This window comes from Balaenoptera physalus (genome assembly GCF_965194825.1).
Source record: "Balaenoptera physalus genome assembly, chromosome: 1".
NCBI lineage: Eukaryota > Metazoa > Chordata > Mammalia > Artiodactyla > Balaenopteridae > Balaenoptera > Balaenoptera physalus.
The window spans coordinates 109,913,593-109,929,004 of NC_138882.1; positions in this window are offsets into that span (position 1 = coordinate 109,913,593).

The following is a 15,412-nucleotide window of genomic DNA, read 5'->3' on the forward strand; positions in this document are numbered from 1 at the left end:
ATGCTTCCTTGCATGTAGGGACTACATCATACTCATCTGTATACCTGCAATAACACTTAGAAGAGTGACATGTTGAAGTTTTATGAATGATATTGTTTAAATATCATTAAATAAAATTAAGTAAAAATAAATATTTTAAATTTATTAAATAGAAAACAAAATGAGACAAAATTTACTGTGATACTTAAAGTAGAACAGTGTAAAATGAACCCAGCAGATCAATTATTATTGGCAGTGTCTACATTTATGACATAAAAAATAACATTCAAGTATAATATCCAGTTTAAAATATTCTTGAAGATATTTGAAGTCATAATTTTGGTTTACTTTGGTGAAGCAAACATAGCTTTTTTCTTGCTAGCTTTAAAACCATGTAAATCAATGGCAGTAAAAAATTCCGTTTGGAAGTTATAGTTTAGCTCTTTGGGCTTGTAAAGATCTGAATATCCTAGATGTCTTATTCAAAATAGTGTTATTAAATGCTGCCCAGTGGATGTCAGTTTTGCCTGTGTAAATGTATATTTTAAATATACATATGTATTAAATTGTTAAATCACAATTTGGAAGTTTAAATCTCACTTCTACCACAAACTTGAAAGGATGCTGTCTTACTGTGTATTGATGAGCAAAGCAGTTTATATTATATGACAAATTGATGTTTATGATTATTGGGGTTGGACATTTTGACATGCTTTTCATGTAACTAAAAACTACCTATTTCTCAAGGACATTATGGGTGTAGAACACGTGGAATAGTGAAGAGGTTCAACAGCCTTTTAGAAGTTTATGAAAAAGAAGAAATAACTCATCATGTGCCATACACTGCATTGAATGTTTTATATAAATACCCATTATCAATTGCATATTTACACAATTCCCAGAGTTAATAATTATTATACACCATTATATAGATATGAAAACTGAGATTAAAAGATGTAACATGAATATCCCAACGCTAGGTTGTAGATCAGGCATTTGACTCCAAGAGTTATGCTCTCTGGCTTCCGAGGCAAACGCAAAGTTGATGTTTGTTTTCTTGTGAAATAACTAGAAAAAGCAGCAAAACATGGGATATGGAATAGGAAGAAAACTGAGCACTTTAGATGACATAATGCATGGAAATACTAGCAAAGGTTTCAGTTATGAATGCAGAAACCATGCCAAATATAATAAAAGCACAGCATACTCCTGTATCCACTGAAATTGCTTGCACAGTTCCTGTTTTAACATGGAGTACTAAGTAACAGAAGGCTAAAGGATACATCAAGTAAAAAATGTATTTTTTAATGTGAAGTTAAAATCAAAGTATTTTACTATCATTACTGATCACACCTATCTGTCAGATTGAATTTTTTTTTTTAATTTTTCATTTGGAGTTGATACATGAAGATAAATAGCATTTAAAATTTGTTCCATGGTGTGGTTTCCTTACAGTAAGGTAAGGAAAGCAAAAGTAACATTTCCTAATTTGTATTCATTGAAAACTTATTTCTTTGTATTTACTCCTCCAGATATCTAATGAATACTTATATGTTCTTACTAGGTTTTTTCATCTGATGAACTTTGCAGAGACTAACAATTGAAAAAAATATCCAGAAGGAAGAAGAAATAAAGGAAGCACTAAAGTCTATAGTTTCCTGTTTTTAAACCCTAATGAAGGTACACTCTATAGATGTAGTGTTTTCCATCATTAAAAAAAATAGTAATAATAATAAAAAAAAAACATTTTTCTGTGCTTTTAACCATTTGTGACAATATAGCTTGCTTGAGATTTCTCAATTACTTACTTCTGTTGATATTTTAATATAATGTGAAACTTTTATGTATAGTTTCCTTATACCATCTTTGGCCCTATTTTCCTGATGAAAAAATATTATTAAAGTTGGCAGATCTTGACAAATACCATATGATATCACTTATATGTGGAATCTAAAATACAGCACAAATGAGCATATCTATAAAACAGAAACAGACTCACAGACATAGAGAACAGACTTGTGGTTGCCAAGGAGGAGAGGGGGTGGGGGAGGGAAGGAATAGGAATTGCAGATGCAAACTATTATATACAGGATGGATAAACAACAAGGTCCTACTGTATAGACAGGGAACTATATTCAACGTCCTGTGATAAATCATAATGGAAAAGAATATGAAAAAGAATATATATATGTATAACTGAATCACTTTGTTGTACAGCAGAAAATAACACAACATTGTAAATCAACTATGCTTCAATAAAATTAAAAAAAAAAAAAAGTTGGCAGATCTTGATTCTACTAAATAGAACTTCCCTAATCCATAAATTTACAACTATTTAAAAGCAGAGGACTTTGAGAGTATGAATTTCTTTGTTTACTAGCAACTGGTTAGTTACATATGAACTGTAATGATCAGTAGGCATTTACATGGAAAAGGGTCCCATCCTGAGCATTAACACTTAACAGTTATGAATGGCCACTGGTTTCCATTAGAAAAAGTATTGTGGTCAAATAACAGATTTCATTATGGGGTGGAGAGGGAGGAACCTCAGAAGGAGAAATTCCTAATTTACATACAGTTGTTGGAAGATGGATGTGAAAGTAGGTTGGGAACTTAAAAAATATATGCAGTCACAGTTCCCACAATAGGTGAGATTGAGCAGTCCTTTCTGTGTCAGTTTCAAATACTTATGGTAATATCAAGAGTAAATCTGTACTATTTTATAAACATTAGAATTAGTGAGGGCATCATTGAGTATTACGAGAAAGAAACTAAGAAAAAGATCACTTTATTTGAAAAACGCTTCAATATTTTTATTTATTTATTTATTTATTAAATCTGAAGTTCATTCTTTAATCTCCTCCTTAGGAATATCAACCAGGTTCATCAAATACTACTATTATTACTATTACTATTACCACTACTGAAACAGAGCAGGACCCTGTGGGGCCCTCCCAGGCAGAAATATTTTCTGTGTCTCCCATTTCTTGTGTGTAGGAAATAGACTTCATTTAGTCAGCCTCCTTGACCTTCCCTGAGTTCCAAAGGGCATATTCAAACAGTTGCTTATCAGGGAAGGGAAGGAATGCAGAAACAAAGGAGGAGCAGTCAAGAAACAACAGTGCAGGCATTGGGCAGGGTCCTGGTTCCTCCTCAAGGAATATACATAACAATGCCTTTGAGTTCCTCTGCAGAAACTAAGGCCCCCACCCAGGTGGTGAACAGTAACTTCAGGCTGAACACAAGATTCCTGGAACACAGCCCTGTTACCTCACCACCAACCAATCAGATGAAAGTTTGCACACAGTGGAAGATAATGAAGACTCTGATTCCCCTCCCCAAATGATTCCCCCTTTAAAAACTTTCATGGTCGAGCAGAATCTTTGGAGCTGCTTTTTGGACATGAGTCCACCTTCTCCCCAGGTTGCTGGCCTCCTAAATAAAGCAACATTTCTTTTTCCAACCAACACTTGCCTCTCAAGTATTGGCTTTTGAGTGGCAAGCAGCCAAACCTGAGTTCAGTAACACTACTGCTACTACCTCTAATAAAAGTACATTACTGATTTCTTATATAATTTTTATATGGAGTAAACAGAACTCTTGGGGTGCAATTACAAGTAAATATTTTTTGTCTCCCAATATTTCCATCTCAAACTCATTTTGTGGTAATAGTTCTTCTACCTCTCTGTAAAACCCACAGAAATCCCCATAGTATTTCTGATCATGATCAGATGATAAAACTATTTTTAAAAACTAAGTATTATTATGTTTTAGTTTTCAGTTAACTTAATGATACTCAGCTCATCAACAGCTGAGTTGGATAGTTTGATAGGAAATTATGTGCAAGGTTTATTATTATTTCTAATATTTCTAACTTTTTTACGTTTCCTTGGGTTTCTATTTTCAGGCTCTTATTTAACTTTTCAAAATTTCTCTATTAAGTTTACCTTACCAAAGGCACAGAACTTTATTACCTGTGTTGAATTTTATCTACCTGTGACTTATGATCCCATGCCAGCACCAAGAGAGCAAAACTAATTTATCAAACCTAAAACTTATACCATTTCACAATGAAGAGAACATTAAACATGACTGGTGGTGGCATTTTTATCAGAAGTTTGCATTTCATTGACCTTTCACCATTAAAGCATAGTGTCATTTACAATGCACTTTTAAGATTTGCCCACGCATGTGAGTGGTCAGATTTTCCACCTGGGAGCACTTTTCAAATCTCAGTGTAAGAAGATAATGCCCATGTTGAGAGAGTGGTCTTGCTGAGCTGAGCCGGCAGAGATTACACTTCAGGGCTACTGAAATGACTAGAATTTGCAGGACAGGGTATCAGAGAGGTAGATGCTTTGTAAAAAGGAGCCTCAGAAGTCTGATTGAGGGTTTCTCTCATGTCACTGACTGAGGACTGAGGGTTCTTAGCTGAGAGCTAACACAAGACTACAGAGTGGCTGTTAGGAAACTAAGAGCTAAATGGAGATACGGGATAGAAGAAAATATAGTTTAGGACCATCTAGAGTGATAAAATCTCACTGGGCACTTCTGGCATTCAGCTGAGATATGATAAGACTATGACTTAGGATAAAGAGCTGTACCCTAGAGCAAGTGTCATGTCCTAAGTCTAAGAAAAAAACAGACCCAAAGCATAAAACTGACAAAGCATAAAACTAAGCCTGATGAGATCAAGGATACCCAATGGTAATTTAACTGCCTGCCAGAACAAAATTAAATGGCATTTAAAGGAAAATAGTGTGATTCAGCCTCATTCTGATATATCATTAAAAATGACCAATATGCATTTAAAACTTGCTAGACATATGAAGAAACAGGGAAATGTCCCTCAAATCAAAAAAGAAAAAATAACCAATAAAAATAGACTCAGAAGATAACTCAGACAATGAAATGACTAAACAAGGGCTTTAAAACTACTTTAAAAATATGTTCAAGGTCTTAAAATTAAAGATAGCCATATGAGTAAACAGTTCAGTAATGTAAGCAGAGAAATGGAAACTATGAAAAAGAATTGAGTGGAAATTCTGGAATTGAAAATACAATATCTGAAATGAAAAACAAAATCAATGGACAGGCTCAGTAGCATATTAGACAATGCAGAAATGATTACTGATTTTTAAGACAGATTAAGAAATTACCTGATCTGAAAATCATGGTAAAGAAAGACAAAAAACAAAGTAAACAGAGTTTCAGTAAGCTGTGGGTTTCTGTGTACCCACGTTTCTTGTTTGTAGGAAAAAGGCTTTCAGCCTCCTAGACATTCCCTAGCTTTTTAAGCATGAGCTGCCTATTCTCCTTGCTTGGCCCTTGCAATAAACCTTTCTCTGCTCCAAACTCTGACATTTCGGATTGTTTGGCCTCACTGTACATAGGTCACACAAACATGGGTTCAACAACAATATGAGAGCTCTAACACAATGGATGAGAGTAAATGGAATATATTATTGTTAGATATTTATATTTTACGGTAACTGGTGTAATGTTCATTTTAGTCACACTGTAGTAAGTTAAGAATGCACACTGTAATGCTTAGAGCAGTCACTGGTTAGAAAGTAAAAAGAGAAAGGAAATAGAATACAAAAAATATTCAATTTATACAAAAAAGCAAGAAGAGAAAAAATAAAGGAGATAGAAAGCAAAGATGATAAACTTAAACTCAACCATATTAATAATTATATTAAATGTAAGTGAACTAAACAATTCAACCTAAGTCAGAGATTTTCAGACTGAATAAAATAAACTATATGTTTTCTACAAGAGATATACTCTAAGCCAACACTTACCACATACCTATGATGTGTGGAGTATTCTGTAACACATTTACATCTCAAAAAAATGGTACAATAATGTTATCACTTGGGGAACTTAAAATCCATTTGGGAGGCTCCTTGGTGGGGCTAATGGCAGACTCTCGGAGGGCTCACGCAAAGGAGTACTTCCCAGAACCAGAACTTCTGCTGCCAGTGGCCTTGTCCCTGTGGTGAGGCACAGCCGCCCCAGCCTCTGCAGGAGACCCTCAAACACTTGAAGTTCCCCAACGAGGGATTGAGCCCGCGACCCCTGCAGTGGAAGCATGGATTCCTAATCACTGGACCGCCAGGGAAGTCCCAATAAAGTAATTTTTAAATTAAGCTGTGTGGCTGACAGGGTCTTGGTGCTCCGACCGGGTGTCAGGCTGGAGCCTCTGAGGTGGGAGAGCTGAGTTCAGGACACTGGACCATCAGAGACCTCCTGGCCCCATGTAATATCAATCAGCGAGAGCTCTCCTGGAGATCTCTGTCTCAGCGTTAAGACCTAAATCCACTCAACGAGCAGTGACATCCAGTGCTGGACACACCATGCCAAACAACTAGCAAGACAGGAAATCAACCCCACCCATTAGCAGAGAGGCTGCCTAAAATCATAATAAGTTCACAGACAACCCAAAACACACCATCAGACTCAGTTCTCCCCACAGGAAAGACAAGATACAGCCTCATCCACCAGAACACAGGCACCAGTCCCCTCCAGCATTAATCCTACACAACCCACTAAACCTACCTTACCCACTGGGGGCAGACACCAAAAACAATGGGAACTATGAACCTGCAGCCTGCAAAAAGGAGACCCCAAACAAAGTAAGTTAAGCAAAATGAGAAGACAGAGAATTATGCAGCAGATGAAGGAGCAAGGTAAAAACCAACCAGAGCAAACAAATGAAGAGGTAATAGGCAGTCTACCTGAAAAAGAATTCAGAGTAATGATAGTAAAGGTGATCCAAAATCTTGGAACTAGAATGGAGAAAATAAAACAAATGTTTAACAAGGACCCAGAAGAACTAAATAGCAAACAAATAATGATGAACAACACAATAAATGAAATTTAAAATTCTCTAGAAGGAAACAATAGCAGAATACCTGAGGCAGAAGAACAGATAAGTGACCTAGAAGATAAATTAGTGGAAATACCTACCGCACAGCAAAATAAAGAAAGAAGAATGAAAAGAATTGAGGACAGTTTCAGAGACCTCTGGGACAACATTAAACATACCAACATTCGAATTACAGGGGTCCCAGAAAAAGAAGAGAAAAAGAAAGGGATGAGAATATATTTGAAGAGACTATAGTTGAAAGCTTCCCTAATATGGGAAAGGAAATAATTAAGTCCAGAAAGTGCAGAGGGTCCCATACAGAATAAATCCAAGGAGAAACATGCCAAAATGCATATTAAGCAAACTATCAAAAATTAAATACAATGAAAAAATATTAAAAGCAGCAAGGGAAAAGCAACAAATAACACACAAGGGAATCCCCATAAGGTTACCAGCTGATGTTTCAGCAGAAACTCTGCAAGCCAGAAGGGAGTGGCAGGACATATTTAAAGTGATGAAAGGGAAAAAAATACAACCAAGATTACTCTACCCAGCAAGGATCTCATTCAGATTCGACGGAGAAATTAAAACCTTTACGGACAAGCAAAAGTTAAGAGAATTCAGCACCACCAAACCAGCTTTATAACAAATGTTAAAGGAACTTCTCTAGGCAAGAAACACAAGAGAAGGAAAGGACCTACAAAAACAAACCCAAATCAATTAAGAAAATGGTAATAGGAACATATATATCAATAATAACCTTGAATGTAAAGGATTAAATGCCCTAACCAAAAGACACAGACTGGCTGAAGGCAAACAAAAACAAGACCATATATATGCTGTCTATAAGAGACACACTTCAGACCCAGGGACACATACAGACTGAAAGTGAGGGGATGGAAAAAGATATTCCATGCAAATGGAAATCAAAAGAAAGCTGGAGCAGCAATTCTCATATCAGACAAAATAGACTTTAAAATAAAGACTATTACAAGAGACAAAGAGGGACCATACATAATGATCAAGGGATCAATCCAAGAAGAAGAAACAGCAATTGTCAAGATCTATGCACCCAACATAGGAGCACCTCAATAAATAAGGCAAATGCTAACAGCCATAAAAGAGGAAATGGACAATAACACAATAATAGTAGGCGACTATAACACCCCACTTTCACCAATGGACAGACCAACCAAAATGATAATAAAAAAGGAAACACAAGGTTTAAATGACACATTAAACAAGATGGACTGCTTAACTGATATTTATAGGACATTCCATCCAAAAACAACAGAATACACTTTCTTCTCAAGTGCTCATGGAACATTCTCCAGGATAGATCATATCTTGGGTAACAAATCAAGCCTTGGTAAATTTCAGAAAGTGGAAATCATATCAAGTATCTTTTCTGACCACAGTGCTATGAGACTAGACATCAATTACAGGAAAAAAATCTGTAAAAAATGCAAACACATGGAGACTAAACAATATGCTACTAAATAACCAAGAGATCACTGAACAAATCAAAGAGGAAATCAAAAAATACCTAGAAAGAAATGACAACGAAAACACGACAGCCCAAAACCTATGGGATGCAGCAAAAGCAGTTCTAAGAGGGAAGTTTATAGCAATAAAATCCTACCTAAAGAAACAAGAAACACCTCAAATAAACAACCTAACCTTACACCTAAAGCAATGAGAGAAAGAAGAACAAAAAAACCCAAAGTCAGCAGAAGGAAAGAAATCATAAAGATCAGATCAGAAATAAATGAAAAAGAAATGAAGGAAATGATAGCAAAGATCAATAAAACTAAAAGCTGGTTCTTTGAGAAGATAAACAAAATTGATAAACCATTACACAGACTCATCAAGAAAAAAAGGGAAAAGACTCAAATCAACAGAATTAGAAATGAAAAAGGAGAAGTAACAACTGACACTGCAGAAATACAAAGGATCATGAGAGATTACTACAAGCAACTATAAGGGAAAAAAAATGGAAAACCTGGAAGAAACGGAAAAATTCTTAGAAAAGCACAACCTTCCAAGACTGAACCAGGAAGAAATAGAAAATACTAACAGACCAATCACAAGCACTGAAATTGAAACTGTGATTAAAAGTCTTCCAACAGGGCTTCCCTGGTGGCACAGTGGTTGAGAATCTGCCTGTCAATGCAGGGGACACGGGTTCGAGCCCTGGTCTGGGAAGATCCCACATGCCGCGGAGCAACTAGGCCCGTGAGCCACAACTACTGAGCCTGCGCATCTGGAGCCTGTGCTCCACAACAAGAGAGGCCGCGATAGTGAGAGGCCCGCGCACCGCGATGAAGAGTGGCCCCCACTTGCCGCAACTAGAGGAAGCCCTCGCACAGAAACGAAGACCCAGCACAGCCAAAAATAAATAAATTTTTAAAAAAATCTTCCAACAAACAAAAGCCCAGGACCAAATGGCTTCACAGGTGAGTTCTATCAAACATTTAGAGCAGAGCTAACACCTATCCTTCTCAAATTCTTCCAAAATATAGCAGAGGGACGAACACTCTCAAACTCATTCTACAAGGCCACCATCACCGTGATACCAAAACCAGACAAAGATGTCACAAAAAAAGAAAACTACAGGCCAATATTACTGATGAACATAGGTGCAAAAATACTCAACAAAATATAGCAAACAGAATCCAGCAGCACATTAAAAGGATCATACACCATGATCAGGCGGGGTTTATCTCAGGAATGCAAGGATTCTTCAACATACGCAAATCAATGTGATACACCATATTAAAAAACTGAAGGAGAAAAACCATATGATCATCTCAATAGATGCAGAAAAAGCTCTTGACAAAATTCAACACCCATTCATGATAAAAACTCTCCAGAAAGTAGGCATAGAGGGAACTTACCTCAACATAATAAAGGCCATATCTGACAAACGCACAGCCAACGTCGTTCTCAATGGTGAAAAATTGAAACCATGTCCACTAAGATCAGGAACAAGACAAGGTTGCCCACTCTCACCACTAATATTCAACATAGTTTTGGAAGTGTTAGCCACAGCAATCAGAGAAGAAAAAGAAATAAAAGGAATCCAAATCAGAAAAGAAGTAAAACTGTCACTTTTTGCAGATGATATGATACTATATACAGAGAATCCTAAAGATGCTACCAGAAAACTACTAGAGCTAATCAATGAATTTGGTAAAGTAGCAGGATACAAAATTAATGCACAGAAATCTCTTGCATTCTTAAATACTAATGATGAAAAATCTGAAAGAGAAATTAAGGAAACACTCCCATTTACCATTGCAACAAAAAGAATAAAATACCTAGGAATAAACCTACATAAGGAGAAAAAAAACCTGTATGCAGAAAACTATGACACTGAAGAAAGAAATTAAAGATGATACACACAGATGGAGAGATGTACCATGTTCTTGGATGGGAAAAATCAACATTATGAAAATGACTATACTACCCAAAGCAATCTACAGATTCAATGCAATCCCTATCAAACTACCAATGGCATTTTTCACATAGCTAGAACAAAAAGTTTCACAGTTTGTATGGAAATACAAAAGACCCCGAATAGCCAGAGCAATCATGAGAAAGAAAAACGGAGCTGGAGGAATCAGGCTCCCTGACTTCAGACGATACTACAAAGCTATAGTAATCAAGACAGTATGGTAATGGCACAAAAACCGAAATATAGATCAATGGAACACGATAGAAAACCCAGAGATAAACCCACGCACATATGGTCACCTTATATTTGATAAAGGAGGAAAGAATATACAATGGAGAAAAGACAGCCTCTTCAATAAGTGGTGCTGGGAAAACTGGACAGCTACATGTAAAAGAATTGAATTAGAACACTCCCTAACACCATACACAAAAATAAACTCAAAATGGATAAAAGACCTAAATGTAAGGCCACACACTATCAAACTCTTAGAGGAAAACATAGGAAGAATATTCTTTGACATAAATCATAACAAGATCCTTTTTGACCCACCTCTAGAGAAATGGAAATAAAAATAAACTAAGGGGACCTAATGAAACTTAAAAACTTTTGCACAGCAAAGGAAACCATAAGCAAGATGAAAAGACAACCCTCAGCATTGGAGAAAATATTTGCAAATGAAGGAACTGACAAAGGATTAATCTCCAAAATTTGCAAGCAGCTCATGCAGCTCAATATCAAAAAAACAAACAGCCCAATCCAAAAATGGGCAGAAGACCTAAATAGACTTTTCTCCAAAGAAGATATACAGATTGACAACAAACACATGAAAGGATGCTCAATATCACTAACCATTAGAGAAATGCAAATCAAAACTACAATGAGGGGCTTCCCTGGTGGTGCAGTGGTTGAGAATCTGCCTGCCAATGCAGGGGACACGGGTTCGAGCCCTGGTCTGGGAAGATCCCACATGCCGTGGAGCAACTGGGCCCGTGAGCCACAACTACTGAGCCTGCGCATCTGGAGCCTGTGCTCCACAATAAGAGAGACTGTGACAGTGAGATGCCCATGCACCGCAATGAAGAGTGGCCCCCGCTCGCCACAAGTAGAGAAAGCCTTCGCACAGAAACGAAGACCCAACGCAGCCAAAAAATAAATAAATAAATAAATAAATTTAAAACTACAATGAGGTATCACCTCACAGTGGTCAGAATAGCCATCATCAAAAAGTCTACAAACAATAAATGCTGGAGAGGGTGTGGAGAAAAGGGAACCCTTTTGCACTGTTGGTGGGAATGTAAATTGATACAGCCACTATGGAGAAGAGTATAGAGATTCTTTAAAAAACTAAAAATAGAACTACCATATGACTCAGCAATCCCACTACTGGGTATATACCCGGAGAAAACCATAATTCAACAAGTGTCAGGTACCACAATGTTCATTGGAGCACTATTTACAGTAGCCAGGACATGGAAGTAACCTAAGTGTCCCTCGACAGATGAATGGATAAAGAAGATGTGGCACATATATCGAATGGAATATTACTCAGCCATAAAAAGAAACAAAGTTGAGTTATTTGTAGTGAGGTGGATGGACCTAGAGACTGTCAGACAGAGTGAAGTAAGTCAGAAAGAGAAAAGCAAATACCGTATGCTACACATATATATATGGAATCCAAAAAAAAACAAATGATTCTGATGAACCTAGGGGCAGGACAGGAATAAAGACACAAACGTAGAGAATGGATTTGAGGACATGGGGAGGGGAAAGTGTAAGCTGAGACGAAGTGAGAGAGTGGCACTGACATATACACGCTACCAAATGCAAACTAGAAAGCTAGTGGGAAGCAGCTGCACAGCACAGGGATATCAGGTCAGTGCTTTGTGACCACCTAGAGGGGTAGGATAGGGAGGGTGGGAGGGAGACACAAGAGGGAGGGGGTATGGGGATATATGTATACGTATAGCTGATTCACTCTGTTATACAGCAGAAACTAACACAACAATGTAAAGCAATTATACTCCAATGAAGATGTTAAAAAAAAAATCTATTTGGGAACTGGGTAAAGGAAAAATACCATTTAGAAACACATGAAGCAATTAAACCAATCAGATTCTTCTTGAATGCCAGACACTGAGTAGTTTTTGCAATTCCCTAATGACAAATGATGTTGAACATCTTTTCATATGCTTCTATGTCATCTGTATATCTCCTCTGGTGAAGCATCTTTTTAGCTCTTTGCCCATTTTTTAATTAGTTTGTTTGCTTTTTCATCGTTGAGTTTTAAGAGCTCTTTGCAATAATTGCTGTTTTAGTTTTAATGTTTTGATGCCTACTGGAGAAACTCACAGTACTCATAGGCATCCATTCTCTAACTCCACTTTGTTGTTTTTTGCATTATTAACAGCCTAATATGGTACAGCTACCTCCAAGAAACTTTTAGTAGTACCTTTGTACGTACTAATTGTAATTTCATTGCTAATCACCCAATCATGAAGCACTAAACTCCCTGGCCTCTTCTAATAAATTTTCACTTCTCCATTGAGGAATTACTGTTTAGCCTATAGATTTTGGCTGAACAGGTACTCATGTACCGCGTACTCCCAGCCAAACAGCCCTGAAAAAGAAAAGCAGAGTAGAATTATGGCTGCGTCTGGCTGCAGCAATCATAAGAGATCTTTTTCTATAAGAAAGAGAAAGGTTCACAAATGGAGCAGGAGGTTATTCACCGAGTAGCTCTTCAGCCACACATAATCCATATTTTGACGATTTCATATTTTACAAGCCCCCAAATAATACTTTTAAGTGCTTTACTTTCTATCCACATCCTTATAAATCACTCTGCTTCAAACTGCTAAAAGTGAAGGGGAAAAACACAGCAGTCGTTTTTCTAAAATTTAGCTTCTTTTTCTGGTCTGTGAGAGACTGTGGGAACTTTTCTAGGCCTCTTTAACAAAGTGTAAAAGGCAGTACAGCAAAGTTGTTAGGAGTCTAGGCTCTGAGTCAGATTGCTTGGACTCTTACCAGCTATATGACACTTGAATTGTTGTAGCCTTGAGAAAATTCCTTAAGTTCCTTAACTTCCCTATATCTCAGTTCCCTACCTCTAAAATGGAGATAATAATGGTATCTACTTCACAGAGCTAACATGAGAATTAAATTATTTAACAGTTTGTCATAGGAAGAGAATACCATTCACTATCACATATGGAAACGCTGAATTTTGTCCTGAAGTGAGGAAGGTCTTTGCTGGCCAGGTACAAACTCACTGAGTAAAGCAAACTGTCAAACTTTTTTAGGATACTTGAGAAATATTTGATTATTCTCAAGCAAGAGTTATTAACATGTGCCTTGGAAGTGTGGTTTGTGTTGTAGGTCTGGATGAGAGTCAGTGTCAGCTTTGAAAATGTATTCAAATGTACACACTGCTATATTTAAAATAGATAACCAACAAGGACCTACTGCATAGCAGAGGGAACGCTGCTCAGTATTCTCTAATAATCTAAATGGGGAAGGAATTTGAAAAAGAATAGATATATGTATATATATAATTGAATCAGTTTGCTGTACACCTGAAACTACCACAACATTTTTAATCAGCTATGCTCAATATAAAATAAAAAAATTTTTTTGAAGTATTCACTAGAGCAAGTCTACCACTGATTGGCTAACTTTGAAGGCATAACACTGTCACTAGTTGGTTGGCTTTCAAAGACATGTTAAATGAAACAAATTGTCATTTATTGATTAAATAAGTTTAAAACCAGTTCTCGTATTTATTTGTTACCATGGTTAAACTGTCAGTTTTTTTCTTACAAGCTTGAGGAATTATTTGTAACTTAGATGCCATGCACATAGAAAGCCCTCAATGAACAATAGCTACCATTATGAGGGATTTCTAACTTGATTTGGTTAACAATCAACAGTTGGAAACAATGTGTCTTTAGCACATTTTTACTTCCAGGTCACAAATTTCTAATCGTTTAGGTAGAAAGTGAAGAATTTTGGAGCCTGACCTACAGCCTCTTCCAACATTCTAAGAAGTGTAGTAGTCCTATACATTGATACAGCTAGAGTTTTTTTGAAGAAGTGCCTGGCTATACAAATGAATGAGCAGGAAAGAGATGGAATATTAGCCTGGGTAAGCAGTATTATGGATTAGCACATGTCATATCATATTTACGTGATATCATCTACATGTACTTCATGAGGAGAGCAGGGAAGTGATTTCCTTTAGATAGTCTCCATATAAAATGGGGTTACTCTAAACTTATCCAAGGAAAGGATTCTATGAAGCCAGAACCCAAGCTAAAGCTAAAGAGCAGATAGTGAGGCCAAACATATTATCTGTACTAAAATGTACACTATACTGTATATATTTAACATTTAACTGTATTATTATATATATTTATCATTTAATATTTACTGTAAACTTCATTCTATGAATCATGTACAAACTGAGGCTTTCCTTTTTTCTTCTTGTATACAATTTTGCAAGAACACTTGATGTAACACTTTGTGGGTTAAAAGAGGAAATTAAGCAGAGGGAAGTTAACTAAATATTTATCATATTCCAAATTCCTTGCAGCCCCTTGTACAAACCAAGCACTATCTTTCTCTTGTTGCTATTCTTTGAATTCAAATATTGAAATGCACTTTATGTATCTCTTTCAAAAGTTTTCATTAATCATCATATAACCACTAAAATGTCCATTAAGGTTTTCATTTTTCAAACAGTAAGAAAGTTAAAGTCATGTGGATAGAGTTGATCTTATTTCATAAATCTGAAGAAAGTGCAGATTTTTTTCTCTTAATGTTGTAAGGAAACCTATGCATTTAATTTTGTCTTTGGAAGAACATGCCTTGAAGAATTTTTTTAAAAACTAGGGGCTTCCATTTGTTTTGCACAATAAAATATGTATAAAATTACAATTTGATATCACCAGTTGTTAGTCATCCAAAAATAATTCAACAATATTAAAAACAGAGAAATATCTTGACTCTGCAATATAGAGCAATTCTAAATAATTCTCCCCATTAACATATGTGTGTGGTGAGTGATAATGAATGTCTAAGGTGATGAAACATAACTATGATGTAGTGAG